This window comes from Sebastes fasciatus, chromosome 16, assembly GCF_043250625.1.
Source record: "Sebastes fasciatus isolate fSebFas1 chromosome 16, fSebFas1.pri, whole genome shotgun sequence".
Classification (NCBI taxonomy): Eukaryota; Metazoa; Chordata; class Actinopteri; order Perciformes; family Sebastidae; genus Sebastes; species Sebastes fasciatus.
The window spans coordinates 7,626,615-7,646,182 of record NC_133810.1 but is presented as its reverse complement, the minus strand read 5'-3'; the positions used below and the strand labels follow the sequence as shown (position 1 = coordinate 7,646,182).

Sequence of the window (19,568 nt, the reverse complement as noted above, 5' to 3'; positions counted from 1 at the left end):
AAAAAAAAAAAATCATGATACATATTGAGGTAAGAGCAATATATTTGTTTGCTGGCTCTATGCTGGACAAATATCATATCTGATATAAAGAAGATTTATTCCTCCCTGACTCAGCTGCAGAAAAAAAACATGTTTTATTATCGAATGCTGAATTCATTTATAAAAGATCAGAAGAGATCCTTCATTTTCAGTCATTCTGGGTCACACAGCCTCAAGGAGTACTTTAAGAGTACATTAGTGGAGTATAAGTATAAAGGGGTAGGAAATGGAAATACTCAAGACAAGTAGCTCAAAGTTGTACTTAAATACAGCACTTGAGTAAATGTATTTAGTTACATTCCTCCACTGTGCATCTCTACCAAGTGGTTTAGAGATCCGTTTACACCAAAAGTGCATTTTTAACAATCTGAAATGTTTTCTAGACGTAGAATATCTCTTTATATGGACAAGAGCAATGCGTAAAACCCTTTAAATAAATACTTTGCATATAACATAAACATGAAATATAATAAAGATGAATTAAAAATAGTACAGCAATAACTAAAGGTCATGTAAAAATAACAAAAAATAAGTCATACTGTAGTCTATGCGGTGCAGTTTTTGTAGAACTAGATCAGACTTGTGTGGTGGAGCAACAGCAAAACATTGTTTAAACACTCTAACTAACTCAAACACAATAAAACAAAGTACTTCCTAAACAGTTCAATCTGAGAAAACACACCCTTAAGGCAGAAGTTGTACATGCCTCATTAAACAGGGTGAAGTGGTCAGTTCTTAATCATTATTGTGCTTAATTCATTTTATCAGTTTTAGCTTTATCACCATGGATTTACCTAATTAGTCATTATTCAATTGATTGAACACATCTAAAGATCACACAAAATCAGATCGTATATTGACAGCAGTTCAGATGTTATAGAAGAAAACATTTCATGGCAATATTAAGTTTTAGAAAAAATGAAACATTTACCTTTACCATTGATGGAGCATGGATTGAATGGAACGTTTTATGGTGTATGCGTCAAAATATATGATTAAATTCACCATAAACAGGCCACATGGCAGCACTGGTGTTTTCCACTGTGACCTTCCTGGAAGGAAGACCTGAACTGATCTGGTTCTGGAAACTGCAGTGCCCCCTGTGGATTTTTTTGGGGTCTTACACACTTCGACCAAGTGGATGAGAGGGATCAATGAGGGCCCAATTCCAATCCGGTCCCTAAACACCCTCCCACTCCGTGGTGGAGTGAACTCCGTTTGTAGTCACACTCACAGCTCAATGAAGCGCCCTTCTTTAAGGTGGAGGGTATCAATACAGCGGCCACTTTGGGACCAACTTCCCTCTCTTCAGCAAGAAAACTATAAATAAATATCAGAATCAGAAATACTTTATTGATCCACGGAGGGGAATTGAGTTACATTTTGCTCCCAATCTAGAATAGAAATAAATAAATATATATCTGAACTGTATTTATATATATATATTTAAACAAACATAGAGAAATCATAACAAAATATAAATAAGAAATATGTATAATAGCAGTGCTAATAATAATGCTGAAAAATAGGATCTATCATTAAGCGTGTAAAAATGCAAGAATAGTATAAATTAATACAAATAAATGAATATTAATATTAATAATAATAAATTATTATTATTAATAATAATAATAATAATAATAATAATAATAAATTATCAATAAAATAATAATAATAATAATAACAATAATAATAATAACAATAAATTATGGGGTTATAGCTGCTGATAGGTGTAAAAAATAATACATATATGTTGTTTAAATATGCAACACTTTACAATCAAATGAACACGCCTCAGTGATGACAGTGAAAACATCAAGGTGTGTATGATCTCAAGTCCCGAGGGTGGATATTTGGTTTCAGCCAAACTCTGAAAAATGACTTCAAAGCCAAATATAAGTAATCCTTTTGACTTTGGGCTCATTTACAGCAGCTACATTGAAATAATGGCTGTGCCTTTGTGATATCTAGCCACGTTATTTAAAAAGATGTACGATTTAGGATCGCGAGCAGCCGTGTCGCTGATACAAAAAACCTGTAGGTATGTACATATATATGTTTGTGACAGGCTGCCACACCGAGGCTGCTATTTTTTAGGGGAAGACCACATTAAGTTGATGATTCATCCCGGCTTTAAGCTTGCATTTTCACTCCTGAGTGGAGATCATTCAGAACAAAACAACCACATAAGAAGAATAAAAGCATTAGAAGAGACAAGGCAGGCAGAGGGCAGAGAAAACATCTCTTCTCTCTACAAGCTTTATGTATTTCTCTGGACTTCTGTATCTGTGAGTAGTACACAGCCTGCTCATCTCTTTTTCACTATGGTCTTTTATACTTGCTAAATGAACAGTGATAAGGCTAATTGTAAGAGAAAAAGGAGATCAGAGTTAATTAAAAGAGAGCCATTGTTTAGTGATCGTTTGAATATCATCTCTCACGTATGAATTTCTAATTAAATTCTCAGTTCATTAACGCAGCTTCAAGGCCTAAATCTATTCTGGTTTAGACAGGTGATACACACAAAGAGGAGTCTGGCACAAACCTGCTCAGACAAACACAAAACCCCACATGGACTTTGGTGGGGTAATTTTCTCATTAATAATTAACCCATTTGAACCCATTTACACTCTTCACCCAATGTGAGCCGATCTCCTCGGTTGAAGAAATCACAACAGAGAAGTGGTGATCTGAGAGGAGAGAGGCCCGTTACAGTCTGACAGGAGATCAATTCTCTCCCAGGCCTCAGGTACTCCTTATGCATTGTACAGTGAGAGTGGATGAGGCAGACATTGACCGAATAAATCAGGGGGATTTCACTGTACATCGAACAGAGTCTTTCCTCGGGGAATCCCGTTCCACAGGCTTCACATTTGTTCAAGCCTGTGGGAAGTACGTGGGCCTTTATAGATGTGGTCCATGAGGAAATAGGATAAAGGTGCAAAACTAAATGTGCAGAATCAGTGTGCAATACGCAGTCAAGACTAATCTGTTATAAACTACATTTAATCATCTTTTTTTAAACATTTTTTGGGGCATTTTCTTTTGCTTTTGGAAAACACATTAAACTTGCAGTAACTGTTTTTTTGGCCACTTGGGGGCAGTGGAAAAATGTCACTTTTTAAATTCATTAAACTCGTTAGCAAACCTTTTGTTATTTACACATCCAGAAGTTACAGTGCAATAGTATCATTCATTTAAAGTCCTGTTTCTGGCCATTTGACTGATGTTAAGTTAATAATGTTCCTGTTTTTTTTGTCTCGGTTTTTGTTCTCCACCAACTCCTGATGGAAATATCTGTCTCTTTAGCTGCTAAATGCTCCACTATGTTCACCATGCTAGTCTCTAACCGTGTCTGTCTGCTGTTTGATGCTGAGCAGGTAGTGTACAGTGTTTTTCTAGAGCCTTTTCTCTGAAAACAGCTGCCTGCTGTGGCCGAAAACGACACAATGAGAGTAGTGAGAGTGAACCAGAACAGTAAAGTTGTAGTCAGACAAATAATGAGCGGAAACTCACTGTAAAGCTCTGTAAAGCCGAGGGGAGCTGCATATTCAGATGATAATTCTCTGTAGCCTACGTTCAGCAAGACAATTTAGAATTGTCATTTGATATGTCATCATGAAAATATCTTACATATCTTAAGATTTAGGTCCTGGTTGATCTGTCGTTACTGGTGACAATGGAAAGTGTGTTTTAATAAAAAAAAGGGTTAAAATCAAAATGGCTTGAGTTTCAATCACTAGAGGTGATAACCACGCCTGGTGGAAATGCAACACTGTACTTGAGTCACATGACTTGGACTCAAGTTAGACCCAAGTCACAAATCTGTTGAGTTTAGACCTAATTTGACAAAATGAAAAATGGCTTGAAACTGCACTTTAACACCGACGACTCGTGACTTTTTAGAGCCCGCTATGACATGCACGGTGAGACTATGACAAATAGAGATGGTCAAAAGCTTCAGTAGGCTACTTTCCTGCAGCCTCGCTATAGGCTAGCGTTACTCGTACTGTAAGACGGTAATCCGAGCTGGTGGCGAAACTAGTTGGGCTACTCCTGATGGTCCCTTCAGGGTCTCTCAAAGCGAAGTTTCCTGCAGGGCAGGCTCTCCTTATTTGTCATTTGCATAGGAAGGGCTCGTCCGTGGCTTATTGACAAAGTTAGAGTAAGGTGAAAGCTGGACGCATTTTTGTCTTAAGAATGTTGCCAAACTGTTCAAAGTGCATCTACACCTGGCCAGAGGTCACAGTGTGAGCCAGAGGTTGTCTGGCCAATCTGCTCACATTCCTATTGCAATGCATTAATGTGGATTTTTACATTTCCAGAAAACATATGTGGATAGCAAGTTACCAACAGAAGGTGCTAATGGGTTCTTACTGAGCACATTCATTATTCTTAGGGGATGAACATTTAGTTTTGGACACTGAATGGACTTCCTTTTAACCCCCTGAGACCCACAATAGACTAGGTTTTGTCTTTTTTAGGGGGTACAGGGGGTCTTTAGGGGGAGATAGGAGGTCAGCAAAAGATGTCACATAGAAGTGGTGTACATCATCTGAAAGCTGGGAACCTGAAGATTAATTTGTGTCAAGTTGTTCTAGTAATTAATCAGAAATAAACATGAATTAATGATTTAAATTAATTATTCGTTTTGATGCTAAATTTAACCATTTTTTGAAAATTGACAAAATGATCAGTGTTTAGGGATCCCAGTATGCAGACATATTCAAATACACCATTTTAGAATAGGAGAAAATAACATTTATACTGCATGCATAAAACTGCATGGTTTTTGGACAAAACTGCATGTGATTATCATAAAGTGGGCACATCTGTAAAGGGGAGACTCGTGGGTACTCATAGAACCCATTTTCATTCACATATCTTGAGGTCAGAGGTCAAGGGACCCCTTTGAAAATGGCAATGCCAGTTTTTCCTTGCTAAAATGTAGCCCAAATTTAGAGCGTCATTTAGACTCCTTCACAACAAGCTAGTATGACATGGTTGGTACCAATGATTCTTTAGTTTTTTCTAGTTTCAGATGATACCAGTTTCTTCACTGTAGCTCTAAAACTGAACCTGCTAGAGCCTCTGAAAGACAGTAAAGTCAGTCGGGATCCGAGTCTCAGCGGGTTAACGCCAACCTCGACCTGCAGTGTCAACTTTGCATTGGCTTCAGACTTGTTATCACATACTGTGAACTACAATTACTTGTATCAATGTTTTAATATCAATTACACCTATTTGCACGTATCAAATCTGTAGGCATCTAGTTCAGTCACGCTATAATCCAGTTTTCTTGTCAGCCTGATTTAAAAATAGATGGTGTCAACGACAGGTTGGCATCTACTTAAGAGAGTATATAATACTATACACGTTCTTCCTTTTGTGGCTTAATCAGCAGACTAAGTGTTTCAACAGCGTGTAGTCCTATTATAGCCTTTTTTATTCTCTAATGAAGCAGAACAAATGTGTAACACCATCAAATGTTTGCCACTGAAACTGCAGTAACCATACATTCAGGATGTTTGTTGAATACTTGAAGGGGGAACTAAAAGGGCATATTTAAAGGAATACCATTACACACACACACACACCCCGACACACACACAAACACACCTCAATTTCTTCCCAGTGTCACTGTGTGAATTTGTTTGTCTACCTGTGTTCAATTGCCCTCGGTTTGATTCCCTCCATCCTTTCTTGAAGGGCTGCTTAATAGCCTCTTTCCTTTCAGAGGAGATTGCATGGACATGTTGGAAGGGCCAAAAAGCCCAGAGATAGACTAGTTTAGTAGGAAGTCCGTGTACTTAAATTAATCTCACATCACTGTAATGAGTAAGGGAAGGACTCAATGGTGAAATGGTGGGTGAAGAAATAAATGTGGAACGACAGGCAGTAAGGAGAGGAAAAAAAGGGGATTGGGGGAAAAGGAAAAAAGATAAAAAAGCAGGTCCAATGATTGGTGTAATGTCGTTTTAGATTCACTGTAAGGTTTTATAGAGAGTCTTTAATCCATTAACATCTCCCAGCGATACTACGTACTGTAACTCTGTGACACTTACAGGTGTATTGATCAAAGAAAAACAGCAAAGGAGCTGAACAAATACATCACCTAGGTTATTATTTCTGAAAGGATAATAATGTATAATTAAACGCTTTTCAAAGAATAAAAGGGATGTTTAGCTCAGTATATTATCCAGCCTCCTCCTCCTCCTCCTCAGCCTACTGTACTGCCACGCTTACTGTGTCTTTTCTTCCCACTCAAGTCTGCTTTCACACAAGACCCTGTGGTGAGCGAGACTGGAGGCTTTTCCTGCCTCTTGGACACCGAGCATCGAGAGGTGACCCAGTTAACACAGACACCGAAAATCCCTTTTGAAATTGGGAAACCCACAGAGCCAAATTTTGATCATTAGAAGAATAGATTTGCTTGCTGGTTTTGTCCTTTAGTTATCGATCAAATATGGTGCAACCAGTGACTATGTTTACATGCACACTAATATTCCACTATTATTCTGAATATGACAATATTCCAAATTTGATTATTCAGGTTTTAGGAGCATTTTTTGGACATGAATACAACACATTGAGAATATGCCTCTCAATTGAGGTTTTTATGGCCGTTTGCAGCCAGCTCTTTGCGTTGTACACAAAACAACTAGCCGACAGTTTGTAGAGATGCACGCCCAAAAGCATTAGGCCTATTAGTAGTAGTTCTATTGGTAGTAGTAGAATAAACAGCAACACCACTAGTAGCCCTAGTGATTGTAGTGCTAGCAGTATTCATAATAGTTCTGCATGTAAGAAACATGAGCAGCAGCAGTAGTAATCATAGTAGTAGTAGCAGGTAACTGTAGCAGCTAAGAATTAGGATTTAAGAATGGGTTGTGCAGTAAGCAATAACAATTTGAAATTCTTACCAGAAGTTGGATGAAAGGTTGACAACAATTTTGTCTTCATGTGCTGTTAGGACTCAGCTTGTTAGGGGAAGGCAGGTGAGGCAGACTATAAAGGATAAAGGGTTGGTGGGTGCTGTTCAAATCAAAGAAATAAATATAACCAAAACAGAACTCTTAGAAATAAGAGCTACCACTAACTTTTCCTAAAAGAAACCAAAACCAGACCACAACAACGACGACGACAACAACAACAACAACAACAACAACGACGACGACAACGAAAACACCGACAACAACAACAACAACAACATAATAGAGACAAAACAGCACCCCTGCACCTATTGTAATTAACCAAAGTTTTTAAAACTGGCCCAGTCCAGGTAGTTTGCAAGTACCTCAATAACTTCACTAGATGCACAGAGTTGACACATTGATTAAAACTTAGTAGCTCTGACACAACAAATGAGAAGTAAGTTGGCGAATTGTTCATAATGCAAAGAATCCCAGCCGCCCCGACTGTCAGGCTGGCCCACTCACCTGTAGCTCCTCAGTCCCCATATTACACCAATCAGGAACTCCAGCCCATCAAAAGGGGAGGAGAGAAGGCAACGCCTCAACCTGTGGAGCCAATCTCCTGCAGGTGGACCTCACATCCTAATCAGAAATACAATCCAAACATACAAGGATGGTGATGGTGCCTTCAAATGAAAATCGTGAGCTTGTGTTTACAACATGGGAAGTTGTGTACACAATATGCTTGGTGTTCAAGTGGTGAAGTCATGAGAACGCCGCTGCAAAGCAACAACAATATTAACGTTACTGTTGGCGTCTAGATACATTTAGCAAGCTAGTAAGTGGGGATACATATGCAACTTCCTTGGCCTCCGCCATTTCTGAGAACGTCAGCAAACACGTCACAACTCGTGAACTCGGAGCTTTCAGAAACTTTCCACTTACGAGGTCGTGAATACGACAAGAGGAGGGCGTTAATATGGACTCTTCTGGTGAACACGGTAAACCCCATTCGAAGGCACCATCAGACTCATGGAGCGGGCGTCGGCTGTGACTGTAACATGTGCTCATTTGAGAGACTGGTCTGGGACCTGTTAGCTTGGCCTCCAAATCATAAACTGACTGCTTGTCATTAGTCCTTTTTAACAGAAAGCATTTTGTGATGTCACAGTTAGAAGACCGGTTTGTGTGAATAACAAAATTATTGATGGCTGAATTCCATTTAGCTGCTTCAGTTTCAGGGTCCTGGTATCGTTCATGCCGGCTCACTGACACACTGTTATACTGGCTTACTGGTACGCTCACTCAGTGTTTAGGTGTGTGTTCGTCCACCTCCTCCGGCCGAGGTATTACACTGCAAGGCCACAGCTGGCTTTCATTCAGAGGAAAGAAAAGAACCACCTCTCCTCCCCTCATCACCCAATTCTTCATCTTTTTCCCAATCCAATGACAGACACACACACACAGCCGCACACACACTCACAAAATGTAGGAACCCAGCTGTCTGAAGTGGAGCAGAATTCAAAACTCTCTGAACTCTTCGCTCTTTGCTTCCCGTTGTTATTTTCATGCTCATTTATATGTAAAATTCTCGACATATCGAGTTAAACTTCAACTTTCGCAAAGTGAGTACACTTTTTTTAGTATTTGTAAAATGAAAGGCATGTATAAAGTCTAAGTCTGATTCCCATTGTGCTGAGTGGAGGCAGTGAAGCTCTTGTGTCCATAGTGCTGAACCAGTGGAGCGATGGCAAACGACACAGTAATCACCTTACAGTGTTCCTGGGAAAGAGAAGGCCTGCTCACCACAGGGAAGCTCCTCACTGCTAATCCTTTAGCACATCTCTCTCTTTCTTTCTCCCTCTTCTCTCTCTCCTTTTTTCCAATATCTGTGCAGGAATCATTTAGGTTAACCTTGATTTGTTTATCCTCTAACCCAATTTCACTTGAAACCACTCCATCACCCTTTCCTTATAGCTTATTTAAGGTGCCATGGCAGTCTATCGGTGGTTTTAACGTCTAAAACATATCCAAATTCCATGTGAAATGTGTCCAGTTCACTACAACGTGAATCTTATTTTCATAGTTCTGGCTTTAGTTCCTGAAGTTAATATAATTATTGCACGCACCAGTTTAAATAAAGGGAAACAACCATAGTCGGAGTGGTGAAACAAATGTTGAAATACCTTAGGCCGTGATCACACAGGCCAGAAGTTCCACAAAAACTGAAAACAGCTCAACCACATGCTCTGACACAGTGCATTTCTATAATCCCTGGGCCCAGGCCCCGCTGTGGCCCCCTGAGCATATCAGGTCAGGGCCCGGAGCCCCTGGGGCTGTTAGGCCTCGCAGTGTGGTATCATGATGGGGCCTTTAGCCAAACAAGTTGACGCTATCTTAACTGTGATAAGCAGGGATGAAAGATAGCCAAGAAAATACATCACCAGAGAGGACCAATTCCAGGTATTCTGTACCAGCAGGAGCGTTTACAGCCGATGTGTCGCTGTGCAACAGATCATCATAACAGTTTGTATGATATTTTAGGAAAATGTATTTTTCATGTCCAGCAACACGAGCGATCAGTGCCCCTGTGCAAGCCTCTGTGGTGCAAAAACTACTTGGATAGGTTTAGGAAAAGATCGTAGTTTGGGTTAAAATAAGTATGTTTGTTATGTAACTTAGGTAGCGTAACGTTAGTTAAATTATGTAACAAAAGTACACAGGACATAAACAGCAGTCTCCCGTGCTTGTTTGCCCTGTACGTCCTGGCATACAATTACACAGGTTATATACAAATTACAGTAATTACTTTTCATAGGTATAAGTACTAACAGTGGAACAGAACAGCCTGTACTGTGTTGACACCCTCTTCAGCTGTTACTCTAATGGGTTCTATACAATGGCTTAACAATACGTCCAATCAATCAATTAAGTCCACACTTTTCTAACAAAACAACATTAAATTAAAGGGTTGGTTCACCTACATTCACCTGAAGTTCCTCAATGCACTCAAGTGCTATAGACTATAGCCATGCAGATAGTTTTGGTTTGGGGTATGTGTGTCTGATATTTCAGCCTCTACTCCCGTACAATGAATGAGAGACCTTACCGTTTTCCCTAAGTTTAGATTGTCCAGTTGGCAAGGAGCTTTAAACCTTACCTAACCTACCTGCTATGTCCATGTCTATGGGTTGACAATGCTGTTATTAAATAGTTCTAAAATAGGTCCCTTTGTTATTGTACTAACACACATAATGTTATAGTGATTAATTCTCAAGTTGTCTCTGCTCACTTGTCTAAAACATCTCTGATACGTCAGTGGGCTCTTGGATGGTGAGAATGTGTTGTTAATGTGGTTTCACCTTGAGGTCGGTTTTCTGTGAGGAGCCGGCCTTCATGCTGTACCTCAAGAGCTGGCCATGTAAAGGAGAATCCATCTCAGAGCTGAAGGTAGTAACAGCACTTGACCCCACAGTCAAAGAGTTTACGTGCCTACACAGAGTGGAATGAGACGAAGTGAAGGGAGTTGGAGGTCAGAGGGAACTGTTGCACAACTTCCTGGACGTGGAATAGAGGCAAAGAAGAGATGACCCATAGTTACCTAAACAGGCTTATACACTGTTTGTAGCTACATCTACGAAAAGTAATGTACTGTAATGTGTGTGTATCCCACAAAATCAATTCATGTGTAATGTAAAGTATAAAGAGCGACGAACACCATAGGGAGGAGGTCGGGGTGGATGGGTGGGTCTAAACATACCGGACTTTCGCCCAGGAGACCGGCATCCGTGTCCCGTGTGAAACCAGAAGTCAATGAAACCAGAAGTCAATGTTGATTTATTTGTCACGTAACTTACGTACTTAAGTAACGCCACTTCCGTAGTTATTTTAAGCCAAACCTAACTAAGTCATTTTTATTGCCTAAACCTAAAGAAGTCGTTTCCTGTGAAGACGAAAGTTAATTTCAAAAGACTGTATGCATGAAACGACTGGTAATTGACAAGTGTTGCTTGACATCCATAGGAAAACGAACCAAAAAAGCCAAGCTTTTTCACAAGATATCATACGAACCGTTGAATGAGCATATGTTGACCTAAACATCAATTAAAGGTGCCCTTCCCTTTCCAAGCCTGTAGAAGAACCTACGATGGCCTTCAGGTGCATTCAAGCCACCAAATTCAAGCTGCTACTACAACGTAAAAATGTGAAGGTCTCTCTCTAGAGCCAGTATTTGGTTTGTCCATTCTGGGCTACTGTAGAAACATGGCGGAGCAACATTGCTGACTCCGTGAACAGGACCCACTCCCTATGTAGATATGAAGGACTCATTCTAAGGTAACGGAAACACAACAATTCTTAGTTTCAGGTGATTATACACTAATGAAAACGTAGTTATGGATATTCCATTTCTGCTAATAGATCCCATTAAATCCTACCCACTAGTCCTTTTAAAGTAACACCGTACAACCTTTAACTAGAGGTGTATTTAGGTGGACTGTCTGATATTTAGAGAAACCGCCTGCTTGTTGTCATATTCAGAGTTGAGGCTGTCCTCACGAGAAAAACAACAGCATTGTTCGTTTATTCAAAAACAACTGAGTGAAGTTGCAGCAACTTTAGTTGTTAGTAATTGTGGTCGTTCATTGATGTGGTAATTGACCACAATTACTAATGTTTGCACAAACAAACAAAAGAAATTATCTATCGAGGCGCTGTTTTTCTTAAGTTATTATTTTTAAAGTCTGTTTTTGTTTCTTTACCGCTATTGATGATCAATGGTCTGCACTGCTATTCACATATTCTACGGATCATTAAAGCAGAAACAGAGACTCAAACATCTTCTAGTGTTGAGCTTTTTATCCTGATGCTAGACTATAAGGTCATCTGAGGAAATCTGTCACCCTGAGACAACAAAAACAATAACATACATCAAGCAACACCTTGTCAAGTCAGCCGCTGGTGTTGAGAAGCAGGGAGGGCAATAATTGCGGCCGTTTCATGTGTGTACCTGTTGAGTCAACCGCCTCTGCCGCCCTTCATCCTCCGTGTGTCTGTTCTGTGGCCAGAGGACGGGAGTGGGCAACAATACTGCCAGCTGCGGCCACAAGCTGTGAGCAAAAGCCATTCATTTAAGAGGAGTTTTTGTTCAGCTTAAGAAGTGAAGTGGGAAGTTATTTCTTTGAAGAAGCCCCCTTCTGAAGATTTGCTGATCAAAAAACGAATGTTCTGTAATTTGCCGGAACTCCTGTTGCACTTCTTTGAAAGGTCCAGAGCTATAAGAGAAAACAGGAAAGGAAATGGACCGTCAGTGTTTCTGCAAAACACATGTGAATATTTACATAATGTGAATTTATTGTGATCTGGACAATACGTTTCCTAACTAACTACTCAGATCTTTTTTTTTTTTTTTCATGTAAATAAAAGTTTATTCTGTTAATGTGTCAATTACAGGTTAATCTTGTACATATGTGATGGAAGTTTGTAGTATTTGTATATTGTGTCAGTGTCTACACTGTGTACCAAAACACAAAAACACAAAAGCAATGCTTGTTTATAACAAGGAGTTCAACCAATTAAGAAAAGGGGATATAAAGGGGATAAATATCCCACTGTACATTAATTATCACTTTCATTTATTTCTCTTACCTTGGGATGTATCAGTCGTTGAGTACAAATGCATAATATAGTGTATCAATATAGTGAAATGCAGCTCTGCAATTTAAAAACATTTTGAGATTGAGACATGCATTTCCCCTTTATTTCTTTTTCTTCTAATAACACACACTAAATACATAACAATTATATGTGGTGTAACACAGTTACTATCATATCTGTTCATTGATTTAGTTGGACATGGGCCTACACCAGAAGTGTCTGGAAATGCTCTAAACTTCCCCATTTTCTGTGTCAAATTGTTTTGAAATACGATTCATATTCTTCATAAATTATATATACTGTATGAGTTTAGCTGCACACAAAATATACTTAGTTATATTAGATTTTAACCATGTAGCTAGATTAATGAAACAATAGAGCATAATCTGTATTTAAGTCTAAATAGAGTCTAAATAAATAAAAAAAGTATTTCCTGGTGTAAATTAATTATAATAATGATAATGATAATGTTAACAATAATAATAAACGTAGGCCTCTGCGCATTTTGCTTACGTTTTGGTGAATCTGCACCGTCTCCACCGAAAGTCATGCTAGATTAGTTTCTAGCAGTGTCTAATTCTACTGTAACCATGGATACAATCCCCTTTTCATACTGAAGGAAAAAAATGATAAATGTGCTGATTATGACTGAGGTTATTTTGCATGACTTTGACATACACTTATGGATTTGTATCCTGAATGAATTCTAAGATTCCTCTGATTCCAGCAGTAAGTGCATGATAACTATGTGTTTGCATTTGGCTGAGTTATGACCATAGAACTATTTATTATTATGTTATGTTATTTTCTATTTCTATGGTTATGATTCTGAGGAGAAGGCGTTAGAGTTCTGTGGTTAATTGCGTCACTTTGTTGACAGGGCAACAGAAAAACAAACAACAACAAAAATCCAAATACGACGACACAGATTGTGATGCTGTTCAGAGCACACTGTCCGTCTGGTCATTTAAAGGGACTGTATGTATTAGGGCGGCTGTGGCTCAGAGGGTAGAGCAGGCTGTGGCTCAGAGGGTAGAGCAGGTTGTCCACCAATCGGAAGGTCGGTGGTTCGATCCCCGGCTGCTCCGGGTCACATGTCGATGTGTCCTTGAGCAAGACACTTAACCCCAAAAAATTGCTCCCGGAGGCATAGCCATCGGTGTGTGAATGAGTATTTAGATTAAATCCTGATGGGCAAAGTTGGCACCTTAGTAGCCTCTGCCATCAGTGTATGTGAATGTGTGTGTGAATGGGTGAATACTGACATGTAGTGTAAAGCGCTTTGAGTGGTCGGAAGACTAGAAAAGCGCTATATAAGTCCATATGTAAGTTTTTATGCGTAAAAACATTTTTTTTATCCTTTTTTATTGCCAATGTGTGAACAGGTTGTAACCTAACCTAAAAAATGAGACCTTCCACGACTTTCTGGCTTTCTCTATCAGCCTGTAGACTGCTTTTAATGTGAAAAATGTTTTTTTTCCGGGAAAATACAACTAATGTGATGTCATGCGCGCTCGCGAGTGCCTTTACTCTCTTCAGCTCTGCTACAGGGCTAACAGTCTGCAACGACAGCTAACGTCCGGTTTTGGACTTCCAACACAAACTCCACGGAAGCATAAAAAGCAAAGTTATATCTACCGACCTTCGTTTGGTTTTGGATATCAAAACGGACCCCGAGCTGGAAGAATCCCTATTGGACCGGTAGCTATCATTACTGCCAAGCATGTAAAATATATAGTGATATTGTGGTTTTAGCTGTCAATCACATTCAGTGTCGTGTGTGTCGCCTCACTGTTTTGACCGATGCCCGCTCGCCTCTATGTAGTGCGAGCTCAAGCGAGAGCAACGCAACGCTGACTATCGTTGACTTAACGGCCGCAGGTGTCGCTGTTAACAAGCAATTTCTATATTTTGCAGAGAGCCCCTTTAAAAAGTGAAAAACAAAAGGGCTATTGAAATAAAAAAAATAAAATAAAAAACAATGATACTGTAAATAGCCTCTCAATAGTTTGCCTTTTCGTTTTTAACATCTTGCAATAACTTATTAGATGATAATGCATTCTAATCTATTTGTAATGCCGGGAGTCTTTTGAGTCATTTGTCTCAATACCAAAAAATATATCTGCTTACAAATGAGCATAATATCCCATTGTATCTTCTCACTAGTACATCCAGACAGCAGAGCTCTATGTCCATCCAAAATATTTTGGTACATGCAGAATAAAGTCTTCAGCTCAGAACAGTTTCTTCTTGAGTTAAATACCAGATAAAACATGTAGATGATGACATTGCAACTATAAGAAAGTTTTGGACAAAAGGGGAAAAAAAGAGAGAAAAAGATTGTGTGAGGATAAAGTTTTTGGCATGATTGCCACAGCAGGAAGTATGAGTGTGTGTGTGTGTGTGTGTGTGCTGTGTGTGCGTGTGCTATGATGTAACACTGATGTGATTTAAAGGTTGGGAAGCAGCGATGAAGCAGAGTGTTCTGGATAGGAATGCATGGCTGGCTGGCTCTTTGCTGAGGCAAAAGCAAAAAGGGACAAGACAGCAGCAGCCTGGAAATGAGACGGCTGAAACGTGGCTCTGCATGAAAAAACAAATATTCCTCAACGATCTAAAAAAAATAAAACAACACAAAGAGAAAAGAGAGAATCTGCTATGCAAACATCTGCTTCCAAACAAACTGCAGCTCAGCCTCAGGTACATTCAGCTGCTCTCTAATCTTCTCAACAAAGCTGACCTTGATGGGAAGTGTGGCCTTCTGTTTCATCAAATCACTTCAGCCTCACTGAATGCATTCAACTGTTTATACCAGTTTACAAGCTCTCACTGTGGAAAATTATTCCACCGCTTGGCACAAAGTATTACCAACACTGTATAGTAGAATATTATCATGATGCGTATTCTCTCCGGGCAGATGAAGAGAACACTGCAGACCCACTTAGGGCTGAAACCCCATCCGAATAGACAGGACTATTCTGCATTAAATAAACAGAAATAAACTATTTCCTCTTGTTGAAATGACATTTCCACCTGTGTTCTCTCACAGGAAGCAAACATTTTTTTATTCCAAAAATGCTGTAACTCTTAAAAACAGAGACAAATATTCATGCAGTGACTAAGCCTACTTTAGCTACTGGCTGCAAATCGATTTGAATAGTTTAAGCTCAGTTTAAACAATATCCAGTCTTTACCAATCATTTATTATAATGCATTTTATTTTCTCACCAGTGTCATTTTCTCCACCTGTGTCTTTACTTCATAGAGCCACACATGTCGTACAAGCACACAATCAAAAACAGTTTCCCAATCAGCATCACCTGTGATTACTGGCATGAACTTACATTTCCTGTACCATACACCCCCTAGTGCAAGGAGGCATATTACACTTAAACACAAATCAAATACATGGCTCCTACTATTCACATACAGGGAGAATCGCTTCACCTTAAAGTATTAACTGACAAGTGATGTTAGAGAACAATATGAAACTAACAGCATGGGTTCAAAAAGCACATGTGGGGTCAAGTCTTGCCCTGTGCACACTGTATGGTGCATGAATTTGGAAGGACATTTTGGTCTTAATTTGAATTTAAGAATTTACAAAAAGCACAAAATATTGCAGATGAGTTTCTAAAAGAAGTCTAAAATCTGGAGCGGTTAGTTACAGTATTTTGTTCTGTGCAGTGTTGACCTGCATGGCTGGTGACTCACTCCCTCAACTCTCGAATGGTCCATCTCAGGAAGTTCCTTAAGTTTCTTAAGGGAAGTCAGTGAGGAAATGTTGAAACAACTGTTGAAACGGGGAACTAAGTTGTCACGAGACAGACGCTACTTATTGTTAAACCACATCCATCTAGTTTCTTGCATATTAATCATGGAGGACCTTTAAGTCTCAATGTGCTTTAAGTCATATCATCCTATTACATGATAATGTGGTGTTTCAAGATGTTTCTTGCTCGTGTAACCAGATCTCAGCAATACACTTGAGTGAGTGTAAAGTTATTATTACTGATAGAAATGAAGGTAAAATGATCCAATCCATAAAAACAAGAAAAATTGCAATAAACCAGAATTATTGTTAAAACTACAATACTATATTACATGTTGTTAGAATGAATACATTTTTAAAGTAAAGACGTACAGATCTTCCATAATTACAGTAGAAACGCAATCTCGATAAGAAGATTCTGCATTATATGTAGACAACGGGACAATATTTTAGAAACATTTTGGTTTCTGTTTGTAGTCCGAGTAGTATTGACCAATCACGTCCGAGCATGCTTTGGTTGAATGCAGGTAAGCAGTCCGTATGGCGAGCAAAAGAGGCGGAAAACATTGGCCGAAATTCAATCTGGGAGCCCACCTGCTTATCGTCCAATGATGGTTTGGCTTTTTATTGGTTTAAAATCAGCTTGTAAACTGGCTACTTGTGAAATAATCTGGTCGTACACGTCTCTTAACTCCAGTAATGTGCTCAGGGCGCATTTCCACTAAACGGCTTCAAGGCACTGTCTCCAAAGTATTACATGAGATATTAAAGGTGTTAAATTCAATATTCAGAGCAAACGTGCACACACAGATGCCGACGCTGTTGTGTTCCACGTCATGGCGGCATGAGCGAGTCCCGGTGAATCCGTAACTTGCCACGAGTTGGTTTCTACAGACGTTTATATGGAAGTAGCCCGCTACGTTTCTTTGCAACTGCGCATCCTGCTACGATGATTCGAATGTCCACTCCTATTTTATATCTATACCCCATCCACTTTTTTTGATTTCCTGGCTCCAAACAAGAACGTCCATCCAGAAACTGACGGATAATGTGACATGTGATCTTGTGTCCATGTTTTTACAGACTGCAATTGTTCAATTTGATCAATCTGACTGTGAATTAATGCTTAAAACATGACACACATGGCACCTTCGATAATGACAAAAGGTTGATAAAAAGCTGTATAAATGGCACACCGGCACTTTACTAATTAACTCATTACCACTCACTGACTAATGTCCCCTTTAACCAAGAGATAGGTGAGGTGTGTACCAAACAGATTAACACGAGGCTTCGCTACAGGCTGTGTGACTGCAGAAGTAAATGAGTGTTCAGACAGGTAATATCCACGAGGCTCTGGTGCCTTTAGCTATCTGTGTGTAGGATCAATCCCAGGCCACAGAGGACCACACTGGACCATTGTTATAGTATGGGGGAGGGATGGCTCCCCTGAAAAGGACCCTAATCTGGTGTGTGTGCAAAGTCGTGGGTTACTGGTGGCAGTGAAATGAAGTCTGCAGCAGAGAAGGAGAAGAATGGCATGAAGCTTTGAGGAGGAAGGCAATTAAATGGCAATTCTGATGCTGACTTTTGGTTTTCTTTGAACCATTAACCAGAAAACTGGTGTGCATGTAAATGTACTCAGTGTCATTGTGTGCTCCAGTGTTGTTAGACGTTTTCAGATTCTTTACTTGAGTGAAAATAACTTTTACCACAGTATAAAACTACTCCATTACTAAAGTCCTGCTTTCAAAAAGTTACAGTTTTAGCAGTAAAACGTACTTAAATAACAACAATAAAATCACTTTAGTGCTCTGGAATTTTCTGAATGCTAAATTATTGTTTAATTTGTATAGAAACAGATGAATGTGCAAATCTACAAAGTCATTTGTGTCTCCAGACGTCAAATAAATGTTGTGTAAAAAAAGCTAAATGTTCCCTCTGAAGTGTGGTCCTCATTACAGGAATGATTCATCTTATTAGTCATTCAGATGAACATGTAGAGCAGATCCAAAGTGACTCTTCATGGTGACATTTTTAGATTTATTTCTCAATGTGAGAAATCACTTCATGTGTTCATGTAAATAAATATAAAACTGTATTTTGTCGTGTGTGGTTTGCAAAGAGTTTACATAACCTTCATTTGCGATTAGTCATATTCCTAATTTAGAGGTGTTTTAACCAACATTTGACTGCTGTTCCTCCACAGAACATGTCTGTCGATTCTATTAAATTGAGTTAGTCTGCCACCCTCTGGACAAATCAGAGACTTTCTTAAGATCAATGACGACTTTTCATGAGGTATGTGAAGCTCCTATTGAGCAAAGACAAGAGTTACACAGAGCATCACAGTGAGAGATCCAGATGATTGTGGTTGTTATTAACTCTGTATTGAATTACATGCAATGCATGCTGGATTTAGACATTCTAGTTTATCTTCTGAACTGGATCATTTCTAGTTAAATCAATTCTAGTAAATCATAATGAAATAAAACTATAGTGAATTCAATATCAATTGTATTTTTAATAATGAAAGAAAGTTGTATCATGTAAATCGTATAAAAAGCAAGAGTCCTGTGATTTAGCTGTTATACAGTGTTGTCCCTTATTGTATGTCAGGGACATGCTGCTCTCTGGTGGTCAATACACACAGCTGCATGGTGCCAGATACACATCAAATGGCATTTGTGATTGGGTGGAGGTTAAGTCTCTAAATGATAGGCGATGTGTGTGTGTGTAGCTTTTACATTTCTTTGTGATTATGTACTAATATGTAATGTTGTTGTTTTTAGTTTCATAAATGAGTGGAGTTTGTGAATTGTCGGTGTTTGTTATTTATCCTTCACCCAAGGCTCAAGCATGGGAGAGAGAAAAGGCTTTCAGACATGCTGTTCCTGTGTTGAATGCCTGAAACCAAGGCTGAAGAACTCTGGGTGAATTCAAAGATTTGAAACATAAAAGAACAGGAATCTATTAAGCGAAAGCTGACATTGTTTTTAACTTGGAACACTCTGAATATTATTTTAAGGATATTGTCTAGTTGTCCCTGAAACTTATTTTATTCTCGTGGAATAATTCTGTGCAACGGTTCATGCTCTTGCCTTTGCCAGATCCAGATCGGATTTAGCATTCAGCATGGCTCATTAAAGGTGCGCTCAGCAGAGTGTGAATCTCCACCAGGTGTGTCT

At 39.1% G+C, this 19,568-nt stretch overlaps 1 long non-coding RNA gene across 2 annotated transcripts; it reads right to left on the bottom strand.

The window, feature by feature from the left end:
• Positions 1–842: 842 nt before the first annotated feature.
• Positions 843–15,952, bottom strand: LOC141752892 (uncharacterized). Of its 2 annotated transcripts, XR_012590365.1 has the most exons (4): positions 15,837–15,952; positions 11,962–12,226; positions 10,316–10,445; positions 843–1,359 (listed from the first exon to the last, which is right to left on the bottom strand). It is a non-coding gene; the product is annotated as an uncharacterized LOC141752892 (long non-coding RNA). The 2 variants fall into 2 exon arrangements; XR_012590364.1 differs by lacking the exons at positions 843–1,359; positions 10,316–10,445 and having other exon boundaries at positions 11,793–12,226.
• Positions 15,953–19,568: the final 3,616 nt, after the last annotated feature.